This window comes from Heterocephalus glaber, unplaced genomic scaffold (genome assembly GCF_053883595.1).
Source record: "Heterocephalus glaber isolate CG9 unplaced genomic scaffold, H.glaber_assembly_v1.0 deba00001472, whole genome shotgun sequence".
Classification (NCBI taxonomy): Eukaryota; Metazoa; Chordata; class Mammalia; order Rodentia; family Bathyergidae; genus Heterocephalus; species Heterocephalus glaber.
In genome coordinates this window covers 73,499,252-73,518,439 of record NW_028258315.1, presented here as the reverse complement: position 1 = coordinate 73,518,439, position 19,188 = coordinate 73,499,252, and the positions used below count along the sequence as shown (strand labels likewise).

Genomic DNA, 19,188 nt, shown 5'->3' with positions numbered 1-19,188 from the left:
CAGTCTGTTTTGTTGTGTGGAAAATGGGGAAAGAATTCTAGGAGCCATAGGATAGTATTTTTGGAAGAACACATATCCCTTTGTGAGAGTTCTATCTAGAAGAGGTGATCTTGGCATGGGGATAGCATGGGTTATTTTAGGAAAAGGAAGCATAATTCTCATCTCTATTGATGGATAAATATTTGTATTGAAAGTATGAAAAATTAGACGGTTAAATGTGTCTGCTTTAGAATAATTTCTAAGTGAAAGCTAAACATATTTTTATGGGTAAACTAATAATATGCTACCAAGGAATCACTCATTTATTTTATGAAAAGATAAAACAAAATTTCATAACAAAATAATAAGAATATAACGATAATTAATATACTGTGTATCATTATCTTCAAAGTAGAGTACAAGACAAAGACAAAACATTCTTACAAGACAAAATAGATAACAGTGCAAAACTTTCTTTTCAATGAACTAAGAGAAACTAGTAGTATAAATGAAACAAATTAGCATGTATATTAAAATATTTTTGAAACAACAGAATAGGTAATTTGAGGAATTATTTTAACTTCTCCCTATATTCTATTTATATATCATGTTTTTTGCTTGCTCTCTCTCTCTACAAAATATATATAAATATATATAAATAATATATAAATATATATAAAATATGAGTTTTTAATGTAAGAGAAACCATGTGATATTTAAACTTGTGTATCTGACTTTTTTCACTTAACATTATGTTCTCAAGTTGATTTTATTTACCTATGAATGCCTCAAGTTTATCTTTATGTCAGAGTAGTACTCCATTGTGTATATATACATTTTCGTCATACACTCATCTTAAATGACATATATACTCTTTTGCAAATCTAGCTATTATAAATTGTGCTGCTATAAATCTGTGTGCTAGTTTCAGTTCATTGAAAAGAAAGTTTTGTGTTAATATCTGTTTATTTCTTCTTTGTAAAAGAGAATCTTTTTTGTTGATGTCTTGTACTCTGAGAAACTACTTAGAAGATAACAGTATACAGTGTATTAACTATTGCTATTCTTATTATTTTGTTATGGAATTTTTATAAGATAAAAAAGAGAAAAAAACCCAGAAAAAATAAACAAAGGAATGCATGTATTACTGTGATAATGTCTTTAACTCTTTCAGAAAGATACTTCAAAGGGGAATAGCTGGGTCAAGTGGAATTTCTAGTTTCAATTTTTTGAGGAATCTCCACACTGATTTCCATAGTGGTTGTACTCATTTACAAACCCCAACAGTGTAGAAGAGTTTGTTTTTCCCTGAAGCCTATCCAGCGTTTGTCATTATTTGATTTATTGATGATAGTCGTTCTTTCTGGGGTAAGATGGGATCTCAGTGTTGTTCTAATTTGCATTTTTCTAATGGCCAGTGATGTTGAACATTCCTCCATGTGTTTATTGGCCATTTGTACTTCTTCTGTGATGTGTATATTCTTTTCAGTTGCCCATTTTTTTATTTTATTTTTTTAATTTTGAGGGGTGTATTAGTCAGTGCTCACTAGAAAAACAGATCTAATATAAGATATATCAACATTAAGGATTTACAAGGTAGGCTTACAATGGCCACCTGCAGAGTCAGGTATGGAAGAGTGCAAAAGGGCTGTCTGCATGCTGGAGACCAAAGGTTGAAGGCCTGGAGCTGATGGTAGAGTCCTATGTGAGTCCATAGCAGGAGGCTGATGGTTCTGTACTGCAAGGCTGAAGAGTCTGTGCTGGAACCTGAGAGATGGAGATTCAAGGTGAAAGCGAAGACTGGTGCTCCTATGAAGATGCAGAAGGCAGCCTTCCTTATTTCTCTTTTATTTCATTCAAACTATAAGCCTATTGGTTGGGGCCACTCACACCTAGCCTGGGTCTTTCATCTTTAGTAAATCCATTCAGTTACACCCAGAACTATGCTAAGCCAATCAGTTGGGGGCATTTCTTATGAACTGACAAACCCTAAGAACCACTCATGGACTGCCTGCCTTTAACTAGATAGAGCAAAGAGGTCTGCGATTTTAGTGAAGACCTTTAAGGCACCTAGTTATTGACCTATAGTATTTCAGACCACTAATTTCTGTTAGATGTAGGCAGCAGGAACAGCTGAAGCATACCATTGCACTACATCCCATCTCCTTCAAGCCCTTCCCCTTTAAAGATTATACCTACCAAACGTGTCCTCCCACCACAGAATATAGACCCTGTGATTCCCATGGTGTGAACCTGAGCCTCCCAGGAAATCACGAGATTCCTGTTTAGCTGTCCCCCTCTCCAAGACTCTCCCAAGGTTGTCTCTCACCTAGTCTGATAGTTAACACTTCAGTCCTGCAGTGAAACTTTCCTCCTGGAAATCAAGTGAGCCTTTTGGTTGTCACCACTGCTGACTTTTGCTGTGGAGGACCCAGGAGCAGAGCTAGTTAGGGTCTGGTAGCTTGGTGTCTCTCCTCCAGCTCCTATATGGATTGATCAAGGCCTGAACTGGTGGTGGGCCAGGGGGGCAGGGTGCATGAGCCTTCTCTCTTCCTCCTTCCTATGTGGGTCACATGAGGCCTCGGGCCAGCATTGGCCAGTGTGGGACCCTGGGGTCCACTGTACTTCTCCTGCCCAAGGAGCCTGGGGCTGGTTGCTAGAGTCTGCAGGGCCGGGGGCGGGTCGGCATTCTTATGTATTCATTAATTAAGATCTTTAATGAACTCCAATTTAGTAGAAGTTTACTTTTGCATTGTGCACTATACTTTGCTGAAGTAGTTTTTATGTTTTATATTTTATAATTTCAAAGTCATCCTATAAGGAAGGTTGTCCAGGTATTGTGATCTACAATGAGCAAGTGAAGGAAGTTAGTTAGTAGAAGTTTATGTCCAAAGCATTTTAATCCAGTTTTGAGCCCACATCTGTTGTTTCCTAATCTCAAGGTATTTCTAACAGACCATAACAGAAAGGCGACCCCACATATATAGGGAAACTAGTCTGTAATTACTATTATTTCCCTTTGGTTAAAAAGTTTACCTGCTAAACACTTCATATTAATGAGATTTTTATTGCTGTCAAAAGATGTTGATTTATGAATGATTCAAGAGAATTCATTAGCTTGTGAACTCATTTAGTACATCAAGGTAAGTTTTGTTTCAATATTGAAACCACAGGAGACAACAAACGGTTTCTAGGAGGAACTAAGCCCTAGCCAATAGGGACTAAACCCTAGCCTAATAGGGACTAAACACCTAAAATAGATCTTAGTTTGTGTGTTACTGGGAAACACTTAACATTTTTAATCATTGTTTCAGGGTATTGAAGTGAAATGGTTTAGTTATTGATGGTCCTTGTAGCAATTCCAATGTGATAGATGTCAACAAATACACATGGAATGAACTGTCTTGCTCTAGTCTTCAAATAGAGATCAATGACTATTTCATTTGCTCAACCCAGCCTACAGTCCGTGGCTGCAGCCACCATCATGAGGGAGCTGGAATGATTAATGATCTGTTAGAGGTATTAGTGCCTCTTGTTTCGGTACTCTAATTATAGAAGCAGATTGGCGCCCAGCTTCTAGAGTGGGTTTGAGATTGAAAGGTATTTAAAAAGCAGGTGATTGGTACTATACTTCCACTTCTTTCAATGTAACCATAAATCAATTGTGAATGATTTTTCCACTGTAATTTTTCATAGGGTTTGAACTTGGGTAATGAGCATCCCTGTCCCAGAGTGAAACTGTGATTTTCCTAGATGTTGTTGAAAAGAAGATGAAGATTTATGACGGAGCTTAGAGTCGAATATATTGCATTTCTTCTTCTCCTCTGCTTGGCCTTTTCGCCTCCATTTCTGTACTTCAATCCTGATAAGTTTCAGCTGGGATGCATAGGATATAGTATTTGGGAAATGGGAAAGCTCCAGTGTGTCTTGACCTACTTTCCAGTGACTGTACAATTGCACACAAGAAGTCGATACTATGTAAAGTAGCACCATATTCCACACTCAAGAGAACATATGGAGAAGCAAGGAGCACATTTGCCTAAGCAGCACCAATTCTTTCACTTGGTGGGGTCTGTTGACTTCAGATTTTTTTTTATAAAATATGGGGCAGCTCAAGGTGTTTCTACCACCCAAGAAGCTGCCATTAGGGCTGTGAAAAAAAACTCTGAGGAGCCCTGAGTGAAAGAATAGGCTTAAATTGGAATCGTTTGGACAAATTTTCTTTCCCTAACTAGAATTGCAGCTTATGCCACTGTGGGTAATGTGATACATCTGTGCTTGATGAAACCTGGCTTGCAAGCTGTGGAAAAGCTCAGGTCTTTTTTATATTTGTATAATTTTTAAAGCATTTTATTGTCTGGGAAATAGACTGGCAGCAAAGGGCTTGTTAAAATAAATTCTTTACAGACACTCAAATGTAGCAAATGCGCATATTTACCCTCATGCCATAGCACATGGAGATATCCCCCAGATCTTTTGAGATACTCAATTTTTTGATAGCTCTAAGACTCTTTGAAGCCCCATACATTTGAGCAATTTATTACACTTATTTAAAATGATTGTGAAATATTAACAGTTTTATATTTTAAGTCGATGGATATTTGGAAAGAATGACCCCTGGGCTGTGGATTTAGTTCATCGGTTCCGCTGCTTGCCTGGCAAATACAAGGTCCCAAGTTTGATCCTTGGTACCAAAAAAAAAAAAAGAACGACTCCCTTCTGTATTAGTCAGATTTCTCCAGAGATATAGAACCAATAGAATATAGATATATAGAAAGATTTATTATGAGTGACTATGATTATATAGTCCAAAAAATCCCACAGTCTTCTATCTGTGGAGACCCAGAAAAGCTGGTGCTCTAGATCCAATCCAAGCTTCAAAGCCTAAGGACCAGGGGAGATAGAGGTGTAGGTCCCAGTCCAAGTTTGGGGGCCTGAGAAGCTAGAGTTCTGGTGTCTAAAGCCAGGAGAGGATGGCTGCACCAGCTCAACCAGAGAGCACATTGACCTTTCCTCTGCCTTGGTGTTGCATCCAAACTCTCAATGAATTGGTTGGTGCCATCCACATTGGTAGGGGTGATCTTCACTCGGTTTACCTCTGCTAATCTCTCCTGGAAATGCCTTCACAAATAACACCCCAAAATAAAGCTTTACCAGCTTTCTGGGCCCCCCTTAGCCCAAATTGGCACATAAAATTAAACATCACACCCCCTTTCTTCCCTTTCTGCTTCCTGTCTACTTTTCTTTTTAAAATAAGTTAGCTTTGGGTGGGTAGGATAGTGGGAAGGGAAGAGAAGTTTTGAAAATAAAATTGATTTTTGCCTTCAAAGACCTTACCCTTTATTGGGGGATAGCATATGTTTTATTTTTGTTGCAGGCAAAAGAGTCCATTTTGAGTACACTTCTTCATCCCAAAAAAGTTTGAAGCCATTAGGTAGCTCACAAATTCTTTAGAAGGCTCAGGTCACAGGTTCAAAGGCCACATGCCTAAGTATAACAGCAGTGAGACAAATGCTCAGATACTGGCTTGCTTTTCGAAAAGCCCTACTGTGGCTGCTTTCCAAAATGTGTCACAGTATCAGTCAGAATTGCCATAACAGAAGAAATGCCTTTCAAACACGCTTATAAGAAGAGCCAGTCTCCCACAGTGTACCTATGACCTCACATTGCCCTTTTTTTTTGTTATTTTAAACCTCTCACAGTACACCTACTTAGGAAAACATAGGCCATAACCTTTATCTTAACTGCAAAGAAATCTGGGATATGTTCTTAGCCCTTCAGTCTCTGCCACATAGGAAGTTACATCAGAAGATCTGGAACCTATTTGGTGGAAATGGATCCATCATACCCACCACAGAACTGTAGATCAGCAGATAACCACAAGAAATTGTGTAAATGCTATGCCAGAGAGAATAACAGTGCTGTGGGAACACGCAGTGAAGCTGCCTGTCTGAGCATGGTGAAAGGGTGTTCAGAGAAGCTGTGGGTGGAACTGGTATAAATTTTTGAGGCTTGGTATAAAATGAAACTATTGGTCCTCTTCTCCAAAAATTGTTAAGATGGAGACAGCAGTGGGTTAAACCAAGCAGTCTTTATGAGTACGGGATCTTCTATGATTGCATAGATCACATGCCCACGAATCTTCCCCTTTATGTGTGCGTGTGTATGGGGGGGGGCAGTCAGCAGGAGGTCCTCTTGGAAGTTCTCCTCTCTTTAATAACACTGGAATGCAAGCAACCTCAATCTGCCACTGCCGTCTCAATGCAGACTTGTCCACATTTTCAAAAACTGAGCAAGAGAGAGAATGAGATGTTACATGTGGGTTTTTCACTCCACCAGCCCAAAAGTGATGCTCCTTCTTCTCACAGTTCCAAAGCTAGAGCTGATCACATGGTGCTGACTATGAGGTAGCAAGGAAGTTAGGAGTTTCCTGTATGCCCAAGCAGCAGGAGAAGAGAAGATCAGGGTGCATCAGCAATAGCTATGTACTATGTCAAAGAATGGGAGGTGAGAGAAATAATACCTTTCCTGTTGATAAAATATTATTGTTAATGTACTTTAAAAGTTCACAAAATATGTTTGCCTTTTGCCAATCCACACATTGTTATTAGAACAATCTCAAAATTAAAAAAATGTTTTGCTAAATCTGAGTGCTATTGGAATAATTCATGGTAATAAAAAAACTTTGAGGGACTTTGCATAAAATCATTTGGATCAATAAAATTGTTCCTGTGTATATATATCCTAAGATACAAGTTTTACTTATTATGAACATTTGTATTTGAAAGCCAACTGAATAAATATATTCTCTTGAACTTTTAAACACTCTTACCAATGAATATTCTCAAATACTGAGGTATCACTGGAAAGATTCAAAAGATTACTACTGGGTTCTTTCAGGTGTTCTGAATTATCTTTACCTGTTGTGGGCTCAGGTGTATTGACATATGAAGTGGACTTCTAAATGCGGGAAATAAATGTTCAAAAAACTCACCCCTTATGTTACTGGAACTGTACCTTGTGTCTGGTACTCAGACAATTTTAATTATGAATAAAAATGAAATAGCCAATTCAATGATGGAGTTCAGACAATAAAAGGACCCTAGAAAAGGGATAAATACAGTTCATGGCAAATAGGACTATCTATTGACAGTTGAATTTCTTCTTGTTCTAATGAACTCCTATATTGGTCTTACACATTTAGTTTGCACTACTTTAATTTTACCTCTTTCAGTTTACTTGTGCTCATTTTTTCCATTGCTTGTATTCTGGTATAGAAATCCTATTAGAATTATTTATTTTCGATATTGTATCTGTGCACTGTGCTCTATTGGAAAGCTGAGAACAAATCCTCAGAGTCCTAGCCCAAACACTTACTGTTATGGTTTAGATAAAAAATGACTCTCATGTGCTCAGAGACAGGGTTTGGAAGGTTATTGGATTATGGGGGTGCTATAGCTGAATGTTAAGAAGCGGGGCCTGGTCAAAATAGATAGATCACCGGGGGTACGACCTGGAAAGATATATCTTCCTCCCTGTTCCTCCCTTCGTTCTCTGCTTCCTGGATGTCATGATGTAAGCAGCTTCCTACCAAGACAGGCTCTTCCACCATGCCATTTCCACATTTTAGCCTGCCAACCATGGACTGAATCTTCTGAAACTGAGTCAAAACAAACCTCTCCTCCTTTAAGTTGTAGGTGTCAAGTATTGTGTCCCAGTGATGAATAAGTGACCAGAACACCAAGTATGCAATTTACTTTTTTGCCTTTGCTCATCTATAAAATGAGAGTGGTAATTATGAAGACCATAATGGTAAACATGATAGAAAGATGATGAATGACTAATTGAAATTTTTCCAACTCCATGGAAATCAGGGATTTATACTCCTGAGTCTGAATGAGGAATCAGCAAACTATGGCCCATAGACAAATCTGCCCGTCTGTTTTTGGTTTTGTAGCTAAACTTTTATTAGAAGCCAACCATACCTATTCACTTATGTATCATTTATAACTACTTTCCTCTTGCAGTTGCAAAGTTGAGTAATTATAACAGGGATCATGTTTCCTGCAAAGGCTAAAGTACTTACTATATGGTCCTTTACAGAAAAAGTTTTCTAATCTGGTCTAGATCATGACCAAATATTTGTTTCGATTTGAGAATATTTAGGAATTGTGCCTTAAAAGATATGAAGCTGCTTTTAAAGAAAATTGCTACTGTATACTACACCCAGAAAAATCCCCAAAGACAGCCTATCCTCAGCTTTCAGCTGCTGGAAAAGAGGGTGGCATTCATCTTTTCACTCTGAAGTACCACCCTACAGGGCTACTGCTGGCAGAGGTCATTATGCAAATGCAGGCTCATCTCTTCATGATGCCACACGCGAAGTATTTGCACAAATACAAATTGTATGAAGGCCTGAAGGTAATGTATATACTTCAGTCACTTTATGAAATTGTTCAGTCATCTAGACATTTTTCACTCTGTTTACCAGGAAATGTGAAATAGAGAATTGAGCAATTTTCTTGTCAATTTGATCAATGTAGACTGGCAACCTGGATGTCTTTAGTTTTAAAAAAATGTGACATTTTCCCCCTCAATTGCTGGAATTTATTTATTTATTTTACTAAACTACCCAGTTAATTACTCCAATTTTCCAATCTATTTTACCAGTGAAGGTTCAGGCTGTTTGACTTTTTTTTCATGTGGTTGGCACAGTTGAGGTCTGTTTTGTAAAGTATATGGTTTTCCAGTGTAGGTTTCATGTTTGTTTATCCATGTATTTGCTTGATCTTTTTGATTTATAACTTAAACTGTTCAAATTTCACCATTGTATCAATTAGGTACCATTATCGAAATACAAAAGGAAAAGAGAAGAGAGATTGGAATGAGAAACTAAGAGCTTGGTGATTTGGAAAAAAATAGTGCCCTGTTGGTGAAAGGAAGGTGTAAAGGGCCTTTGAGGAGACAATCATGAGACAGAAGACCAGGGATGGATGCTCTGGGAATAGTTATGAAGGGTTGAGGGAGAGCAGAGGAGGGAGAGAGTAATGACTGGGCTAACAAAGATGGATGAGTGAAAGGCAATGCTTTAAGGGGCTAATAAACTTATATTCAAGAGTAACCAATCCAAGAAAATAAAACTAGATGTGAATTCCAGCACTGGATTGAGAGGGATGAGGTCTCATCCGGTCCTACCTTGGTCAAACGGGGGAGTTTCCTCTTTAGGTTGCCACTTCCTCCTCCAGGTGTTCAAGAACTCTCCTATCCTGAGGGATTGATGAGCATTCTCATAATTAGACAAAGGGTTCTCTATGTGTAGTGAGGCAGATAGGGTCAGAGCAAAGACAATATGCAGCTAGCTGTATTCCTTGAGTAGACATCAATAGACACCATATTGACCACTATGGGTTGAAGGTCCTCAGTGGAATCAAAGAAATGTGTACAAATGGTATCAAGAGCTCAGAAACCCTGTTTCTGCCATGGATGATACTTGTTTTAGGTCAGGATACTGGTTTCTCAGTTTCACACCTTCCTGTTTATATAGTTCTTCTTCCTATTTTCCTGCTCATTTGTGCAAATGATATGTACGTTTTTGTAGAGTGGCTTTTGAATTTAAGAGTGAAGCATTTTTGAAGTCTTTGTTTCTTGTTTTCTTTAAGGTTGACTCATGCATTCTAGAAAAGAGCCATTGGGGTTCTGAGGAAGGAATTTTATGGGATGATAAATATTTTAAAATGCTGTAAGCTGCTCAAAGTGCTTATTAGCTTTGGTGATTCAAGGTTTTTAGTGAGTTCTGACATTGAAAAGTAAAGAAGCCATGTCAGAAATCCTTCAGAAGATATTCATATCAGTTGACTGGCTGGTGAGTTGTTTTGAGATATGAAGTTAGAAGTGATTAAAGATAGACACTAGAGCCTGAGATGAGGAAAAGCTACATAGATCCCTGATTCTGAGCATTCAAAAGGCATCTGTAACCAAGTCAAGAACCTATGACTAGCAGCAAGCAGGGTACTAGTCTGTGTCCCGTGAGCTAGGCCCATGGGGAGAGGTTATTGGCAGTCATTAGTTATGGTGGAGAAATAAAGTCTTAAGAAAAAGTTTTGCAAATGACTGATATCTTCCAAAAGCTCAGACTTCTATGAGTGAACTTGCTTCAGTCATGAGAGGCTTTCAAAAATTTGATCAGTGAATGCCTGAGGAAATAGTACTTGACTTATGTCTTGAAGAAAATAATAGGTTAGCATGGCAGCTCAGAGGGAGTATGAGGTCACTCTAATTAAGATTATTTACCTGAAGAAGGGTAGACTTACAAATCTGGTGTATCCTGAAGACACTTAGCAAAGTGGTATATTAAAATCAATACATTCCAGGAGTTAGTATGAGTTCTAAGAGTCTCAATGCAGTTTTTATTGTTTTTTCTGCTTTCTTTCTAGTTTAAGGGTATAAACTATTTACAAAGTTAGGTTGTAAACTTTCAGGATCAACCTACATTTTTTTGTCTCAAAATTGGGACCACATTGGTGGAATTATAGCCCTTTGGGTGTAATTTTAACTCTTTGTTTTCTCTCCCTTATCTAACTTTGTGCAAGTTTTAATATACACACAAATTACTTGAGCATTTGAAAATGCAGATTCTGATTCAGTGGTCTGCTGAACATTTCTCACAAGTCCCCAGGTAATGTTGATCGTTCTGGGAACCCACTTGCAGTGGAAATGGCCAAATTAAGGGAAGTAGGTAGCAAGAAGTCCTTGAGTTTTACAATCAGAAAGGTTTGAACTCTGGCTTCAAAACTTAGGAACTACATGACTTGGACAAGTCATTTAAGCTCATTAAACCTTGTTTCCTAATCTAAAGAATAATGGTACTACTTTCTCGGGTATCATTCTGTGAAATAAAAGGCCAAATTTTGACGCACATCTCAAACTTTTGAAGCAACAACATACAAAACAGGTATCTTCTTTGTGATCCATCAGCAAAATAACAATTATACTTTAGAAAATAGATGTTTGATGAATAGATGATAGAATAGTTTCATAGTGATGTTACACAGAAATGGATAAGAATAAATTAGAGCAGTCACTTCTCAGTTGATCATCTAAATATTTGTATATTTCTCATCTGCTGCTAGAATGCTAGGAAGGAAACAATTATAAGAAAACATGAAGCTTTTTTATAAGTCTTTCAATTCACAAGAGACTAGAATCAGATATTATACAGCTGATCTGGAGAACAGAAATTTGACAGATCTGACTCACTTACCTGTAGAACCTATACTTCCCAAAATGTCAAAATTTGAGTTTCACAAGCTTGGTCCTTTCAAAGTGCAATAACCTGAGAATGCAAAGAAAAAAAATCAGTATGGTTTGGTAAATATCCTTAACTGAGTTATCTGATTATACTGAGTATTCCCTATATATGTGTGGCAGGAACCAAAGTAGATACTAAAAAGATGGGGAAGAAAGGCAGAACCAGTCTTTGCTGTCATGAGCCTTCCTTTTGAGTTGAGCTGTGAGAGAAAAAACAGAAAAAGAGACAGGGAGGTGTAGTGTTTGATTGGCTCTCAGAAGTATACTCATTGAGATGAGTTTCTGTTTATGGACTAAATGGGCTGAAGACCACTTCTGATGGTTACTAATAATTATGACTATATACATCCATAATTCTTAAAAGCATAGCAAATTTTTAAAAATTTTCATTTTTAACCCTCTGATGACAAATATTTTTGCTATTCTGTTCATTGATCTATCCTCAGCACTTGTGAGTGCTTATGCATGGTAAATTCTCAGTACATGTTCGTTGAATGATGACAAAAATGTACTCTTGGTGATTTCACGTTGATAAGGCCTAAGGACCGATGGTTCTGTGTATGTAAAACAAACGTATTTTCACTTCTTTCTTACAGGTAACCATGTGTATGGTCTAACCATCATTAATTCATTAAGATTAAAAGAAGGAACATGTCCAAATTATGAAACAATTTTTTTCCTAAAGCATTTAAACAGGTTCTTTAAAAAATCAGCTGACAATAGCTCTATTGGCAATTGTCCCTACTGACAATTCTATCCTTGACTTAGTGGTTTTAATTATTGTCGTAGCTGCTACTGCTATTAGTGGAATTATCATTTTTTAAGTATTTATAGCAGTTGACAGTGACATTAACAAGACTTTGGAAACAAAAACAGTAATTGTAAATCATCAAATCGTAGTATATATAGGTTACTAAGCAAGTACAGTGAGTTTTTCAGTTAATTGGAAACTGGTGCAGATGTTCCACAAAAGCCCCATGCACTCACAGGCAGGGTTTCTCAAAGGTGAATGATTTCTGGTGCCAGTATAGCTGACTTGCTGTTAGGAAGTGGGCTCTGGTCGGAAGAGAGGGAATATCTCCCTTTCCAGCTCTGTGCTTCTCTGTTTTCTGGCCACCGAGATGTGAACAGCTTTTCCTCCACCATGCCTCTCTTCCATGCTGTTTATTCTTTGGAGCTGGCCATCCTTGGACTGAAATGTGAGCCAAAATAGCCCTCTCCTCCTTTTAAGTTTTGGGTTTTGGGTATTTGTCCCAGTGATCAGGAAGGGCTAAATCAGAAACATAAAATAGAAAAATTCTTTTCCTTTTCATCATAAATGCTTCCTTTCTAGAGAAACAATAAAAGGTAAAAAAAACTTGACTTGTTAAATCCAGAGATCAACCCAGGATTTAAATCCAGAGATCAACCCAGGATCATTGGTTTTCAGCCATTTTTAACCAAACCTACTACTCCCTAGAAAGACCACTTTCTAGGACCTCTAAAACCCAATAGATTATGTTCTCATTTTATTTCCAAAGCTGATTATTATTAAGTGTATTTTTTAGCATCTGTTGCTATTCACTGAATTTCTTGGGGCCATCACCACTCATTTTCTGTAGGACATGTAGGATTGTCAACAGCATTACCACCAATTAATTTTGGTTCATCTTTATACCACAGGACATTGTTGCCCAAAGCAAGAATTACCTTTATGTCAATAGCAAATGCATCTACTCTAAAAAAAAAATCCACACTAATATGAATCCTAGCAGGTAAGCAGTTAAGTAAGCCATATGATTAGCAAATCTGTGACTGTGATTATGATTATTCTAATATGAAGGTATGGAATGCCTCATCACATGTGTAGGGTTATCCTTTGGGGTTGCATATGGCTGATGTTGTGAGATCAGTATTCATATCAGCAGATCAGTCTCATTAAAGCTTATGCAAGAATCCACGGGCCATTTCTGAAATAATAATTATAAGTATACCCATGAAGTGGTTGGGTGATTAGGTAATAAGATGGCCCATTGATACCCAAAATAGCCAATCACAGTAAAATTGAGGTTACTTAGAAATATGAATGGCAGCAATTAAAATACTGTTACTTTGTAATATAAAAAAATCTGTGAGATATTTAAAAGTGATAGGGGAGAGGGGAGGAAAAGAGGTATAAAAACAAAAGAAACTGAAAAACACTGTCAAAACAAGTTTTGTTTTATCCTAGAGTAATAGTCATCTAATGATATTGTCCTAGGGTACCAGTCTTTTTGGCTTCAAGAAAGTGAAGGTGAGAAATACCCTTACTATTTAATAGTTGAAGTGAGTGACAGAAGAAAGACTGCTCAGAATTGTGAGAAATCAATTTGTGGTCATGAGAGATGGGCTTTATATTTGGGAGGCCCCATGTGTAAACTGAAGGGGCCAAGGAGAGAAAAACTATTTTGAAATGGAGAATGTGAGCTTGAGCATAGGTACAAAATACAGAAAAGGAAAGAAATAATAAGCATGAAAGTAGTATGGTAGAAGACATGACACAGAGCTCTAGGAAAATGGATACCCTTCCTGGTAATGTAGAGTTGAAATGTGAGAAATATAAAGGAAGAGGTGGAGGTAAAGGTTGTGTGTGTGTCTGTCACTGGGCAAGATACAGATCTTCCCTAAGTTCACAGTCCTTTTCTATTAAGTGAGGTAGACAGATCATAATAAGTGGTTTTCATACTGTTCTCTGGATTTCAGAGGTGTTGAAAGGGGTCTTCCTAAGGAGTAGGTTTGGTTCACAAGTTGCTGTGAACCAGTGTTTCTAAAATGATTCCTGGATTGAACAAATTAGGATCTTCTGAATTTTATCCTATCTCTCAAAGAATTTATGCTGAAAAGCAAAAGCAACACTTTTATTTTATGCTTCAAATTAACTAAAAAGCTTATAATACTTGCTTAGTAATCTGTATTGCTGTCATTTGATGACTTGCAATTAATACAGTTTTTTTCAATGTCTTGTTAATGTCATAGATGTGTGGTTTAGAATAGAAGTCCCTAAATTCATTTTGACTCACTGAGCCACTAACTTTCTTTAATCAGGTCCAGAAGAAAATATGTATTGGATTAAGGTCCTAGAAAGAATTGCTAAACATGTCTTGTCCCCAGTGGGTGAACTATTATGTAAATTATCTTAATTTGGAGAAGTATGAGCACTGTGAGGGTATTAGAGTTTATTTGATTGGGTAACATGATGACTTGTTTTCCAATCTCCAGCAATGTAAAGATAGATTAATAGGTCAGCAGCTATAAAGGAGTGCCAACATGTTATATAAGGTTATGGATAAAATGAAATAAATTCCTTGAGCACTTATGTGGAAGGGGAAGTTGGTAAAGAAGAAGATAGGAAGGAATGTAAGAGAAGAGTAGAAAATGATGACTGCCTGAATTGGGAAGAAATTTAGAGATGGAGGAGTCTATGTGGCTGACAAAAGTAAATTATGAAAATGAAATTCTTGTGTACATGTTTATAATATGCCATAATTAGGATCACAGGCTTTCTGGATCATGGCTTGGTTTTCTACATAAAAGTGAGCGCGTATTATGATGAAAAGTGCCTTCACAGAAAATGTTTGAGACAATGAAGTCAGAATATGACCAGAATAATCTAATTATTTTATCTCTTCCAATGTTATTTTAATAGGAAACTTTTTTCCCACATCACTTATTATGCACTTATTAGTGCATATTAGTTATACACGTTAATGGGTTTCATTTTGGCAGGTTTGTACATACATGTAACATAGTTTAATCATTTCCCTCCCACTCCCTCTGCTCCTCACTAATTTCTTTTTTTTAAATTAATTTTATTGGCACACTTTAGGTATACAATATAATGATATTCATCATTAGAAATTGGCACCTTTACATAATCTCTCTTGGTTCTTATTTTTTCCCTATTCCCCTGCCCTCCCTTCAACCCCTCCATCCCTCCTTATTTACAAAGACTTTGTTTTCATTTTCTCATATTAATTCCACTCCTTTATTTCCTTTCCCCTACCCTTCCCACTTCCCCTTCCCCTCTGTCCCTTTTCTTCCTATTTCACATTATCTATTATACCTTTCAGTCCTTATTTACACTTTCAGTTTCTCACACTAGAGAAACTATTCGGTATTTATACATGTATGTCCTACTTATTTTACTTACGAGCATCAGCTCAACATGCATCCATTTAGCTATAAATGTCTCCAATTTCTCATTTTTTATGGTTGAGTAGTACTCCATTTTATAAAAAAAACACACACATTTTCTTTATCCAGTCTCCAATTGATGGGCAATTGGGCTGTTGCCAAGTTTTAGTTATCACAAACTGTGCTGCTATGAACATGGGTGCACATATATCACTGTGGTATGATTCTTTTAATTCTTTGGGGAAGATCCCTAGCAGTGGAATAGCGGGGTCAAATGGGACTTCCAGTCCTAGTTCTTTGAGGTATCTCCATACTGATTTCCACAGTGGTTGCACCAGTCTACACTCCCACCAGCAGTGGAGCAGGGTTCCTCTTTCCCCACAGCCCTGCCAGCATTTGTTATTGGTTGATTTCATGATAGCAGCCATGGGCTGGGGATTTAGCTCAGTGGTTCTGCCATCTGCCTCCCATTAATTTCATGTGGCTTTTTTTGAGGGGGGTATTCAATGTATATAAAGTTTTTATCCTACTCTGGAACATTTTTTTTTTGGCTGAATATTTTTGTGATAAGCACAGGCACTATGAGAGATTTTCCTTTTTCAATACCTGATGATTTTGGAGAAATGATTAAAACAGCAACTGACAAATACAGTGACTTTACAAGTGTGTTCCAATAAATAGCTAATACCATTCAGAAAGACTTACTATAAAGGCTTCCTCTTTCCCCTAGCCTTTAGCACCTTGAATTTGTAATAGCTACATCTCATTATTTTATCCAGGTTATTTTAAAGGTAGGCCTGTACTAATAGTACTTTGACAGAGACCAATAATTATTTCAAATAATATTGTGTTACATCCTCCACATCAAAAATAAAAAGATGCTGAAAGCAATATTGAATTGTTTTTGTCTGGCAGGTAACGGAGATTGGTTTTTGACCTGTTGTTATCCCATAAATAGCTAATCCCATTACCAAAAAGAAAATGAGGCTATTAGCCTTATTTTTAGAAGGATATTTTAAAAGAAGGAACAGTTGGGGCTAGAGAACACATTCTCAGGCTTTTAAATGCAATTAGGAGATTCCCAACTAAGAAATCCAGACTGGAAATTTTCTAAATGTAAGTTGAGCACATTATTTTGCGCACATTATCTGTACAGGAACGATTATGAGATCAGTTATTTTGAAGCCAAAGGGTTTTATATAATCATATGCATTTTCTAATGCACTAATCTAAGCATTCTGAGATCCCAAAATCTTATTCTAGAATAATTTTTCAGCTTTATATTGAAAACATAATATGTATCCTGTCATAATTATCACCCAGGGTAATAGCTTTAGGGCCTAAGGAAATAAACAGGTACAGATGCAATTTTCATGTTTACCTCTTTATTCTGATTTTTTTCTCCTGCTATTTTAAACCATTATCAATAAACAGAGTTATCCTTGTGTGGCTTCCTAGTCTTCTTACTGTTTAAGAGACTATTAAAATCATTTTTTGGCATTTTAAGACTTGGTACATGACTAATGACCTCTTCCATAAGGCAGGAATTGTTTTGCTGCTTGAGAGCTCTAATATACTTAAAATTGATGGAAAGAACTAATCTGTTTGGGGTGACAAGTCAGAGTGTACACAGAATTAGTTGTATGCTTAAATGTTCTCTTCAAAACAAGAAACATTTTATTTTTCAATACAGAATGGAGAATTTATGGTTGGGACTCCTAGGTAATTACAGACCCCTTGTCCCTGATGTGCATGTATAATATTTTATGTTAGGATGCATTTCACAGAGTACCTGTTTTTCTTTTAGCATTAATGAGAATTAGGAAATCAGCTTTTGAAACTATGAATTGTGTGAATTAGAAATTTCCAGGGCCAGGGATTTAGCTCAGTGGTGCCGCACCTGCCTCGCAAGCACAAGGTCCTGCGTTTAATCCCAGATACTGCAAAAAAAAAAAAGAAAGAAATTTCCATTGAAAAATGTAAACAATGAAACATTGATATTTACCTCATTTTCCCACACCTCCTAGGTATTTAATTTGCTATATGGTCACCATACATGTGTCTGACCTTGTTTTAGATGTATGTTCTATTAACTGAACTATAGTATTTATTTCACTACTTTACCTGTTTTACTTGAATCACTAGAAAATTGTGTAGTTTTTTTGTTGTGGTTTCCCACTAACTTTAATCTAGAATTCTGCCTTCTGGTTTCCTGAATGCAGTACACCTTTCATTCTCATTTTTTCTGAAGCTTTTGTTACCATCTTAGAGATCACAGTATCATCCACTGATGTGAAAAATTCAATATTGTCAATGTTTCTGTGTGTTCATATCTCCCCATAGACTAGATTCCAAGATTCTTAAGGGCAAATTCATTACTGTAATTCTGTATCATCCCTCTTCATCCAGTATGTATGGTTGTATATAGTTGAAGCAGTTAAACAAATTGAAAATTAATAATCCAAGTCTGTCATTTTAATTTTATATTAATTGAATAGTCCTAACTGGAAGATTGTAAGCTTGCTGAGGAAAAGCGTAATGAAGTACTAAGCTTTCAGTTCACCACTGTCAGTTAAATTTAACTAAATATTCTTCAATAACTGAATAAACTATGCCTGTTTAAAAAATGTTCAGAAAAAAAATGTTCAATCTTTTTTGTGTGTAATTTAACTCACCCTAGTTGAGATTGGCATTGAGATGGCTCCTGTTTTTTTTTTTTTTTTTTTGGTACCAGGGATCGAACTCGGGTCCTTACACATGCGCAGCAGGCGGAGAAACCACTGAGCTAAATCCCTGGCCCACCTGTTTTGACTTTAGTAAAAACTTGATATATTGATGACTTGACATACTACCACCTCTAGTGAAAGTTTTGTTGTTCAAGTATATAAGTCCTGGTTTAATTTTAAATATTTAAAAAGCAAATATTTTACTTATATAAAAATATTTTACCCTAAGATACTTTAAATTATAAATGGAACATATTCACTGAGAACTATGAGCATTGAAAATGTTAAATGGAGATGTGTTATATAGCAACATTTACAAACTTATCATTCCAAATCTCAGTTTTATTTATAGAATGCTAGTCTCGCTGCCTGAGAAGTGAAGTCATTTTCCTCCAACCAATGAGCCTGGCAGCATTTGCTCTGTATTGAATGTTTGACGCACAGCCTAAGCAAGTCCCTCTGGTGGCCATTTTCAACATCTACCATCCCAAACTTTTTTGGCATATTATATGATTGGTGGCCTGTGAAGAAACTCTCTAGACATGCCACTAAAATTCCTAAAATGCCATCTTCATTTGTCCTGCTATCAGCAGGAACATTCCAACCATAAATCCACCAAGAAGAATAATGCTGGAATTGCTAGGTGGCTAGATGCTAATTTCCATTGTGTGTGAAATATAAATGGATATACATATAAGTATAGATATAGATACTAAGATAAAATGTACTGGTATTAGAACTTCCTCAAAAGGCTAGAGGCTGGGAAGACTAGAAAACACATAATGCCTTACTGATGTTGAGCAGGAACCCCTGGAGTTTCTGTCCTAAAGCACTGAAAGACCCTTCCCCTGTACCTTAGACCCAGACACAGTATATAGCTGGATTTTACACTGAAGTAAATATGCTCTGCGTGTTCCCCAAAAGACCAATATTTATAAATCAAGCTTATGAAGTTAAATTTACTTTCTCACATTAAGCCTACATGATGAATGGCTTTATCTTGGCTATTATAGCCTGTTAAACC

General features: G+C 36.8%; 1 protein-coding gene and 1 long non-coding RNA gene across 13 annotated transcripts in view; one reads left to right on the top strand and one right to left on the bottom strand.

Annotated features, from left to right (window-relative positions):
* Rbms3 (RNA binding motif single stranded interacting protein 3) overlaps positions 1 to 19,188 on the top strand; it is a 1,369,918-nt gene that overhangs the window by 122,632 nt on the left and 1,228,098 nt on the right. The gene's annotated exons all lie outside the window — the stretch shown is intronic.
* LOC147826406 (uncharacterized) overlaps positions 1,045 to 19,188 on the bottom strand; it is a 29,641-nt gene continuing 11,497 nt past the window's right edge. The window contains exons 3-5 of the long non-coding RNA XR_015439169.1: positions 12,274 to 12,556; positions 11,240 to 11,311; positions 1,045 to 1,746 (exon numbers count right to left, since the gene is read on the bottom strand). This is a non-coding gene — a long non-coding RNA (uncharacterized LOC147826406). The remainder of the gene's footprint in view (positions 1,747 to 11,239; positions 11,312 to 12,273; positions 12,557 to 19,188) is intronic.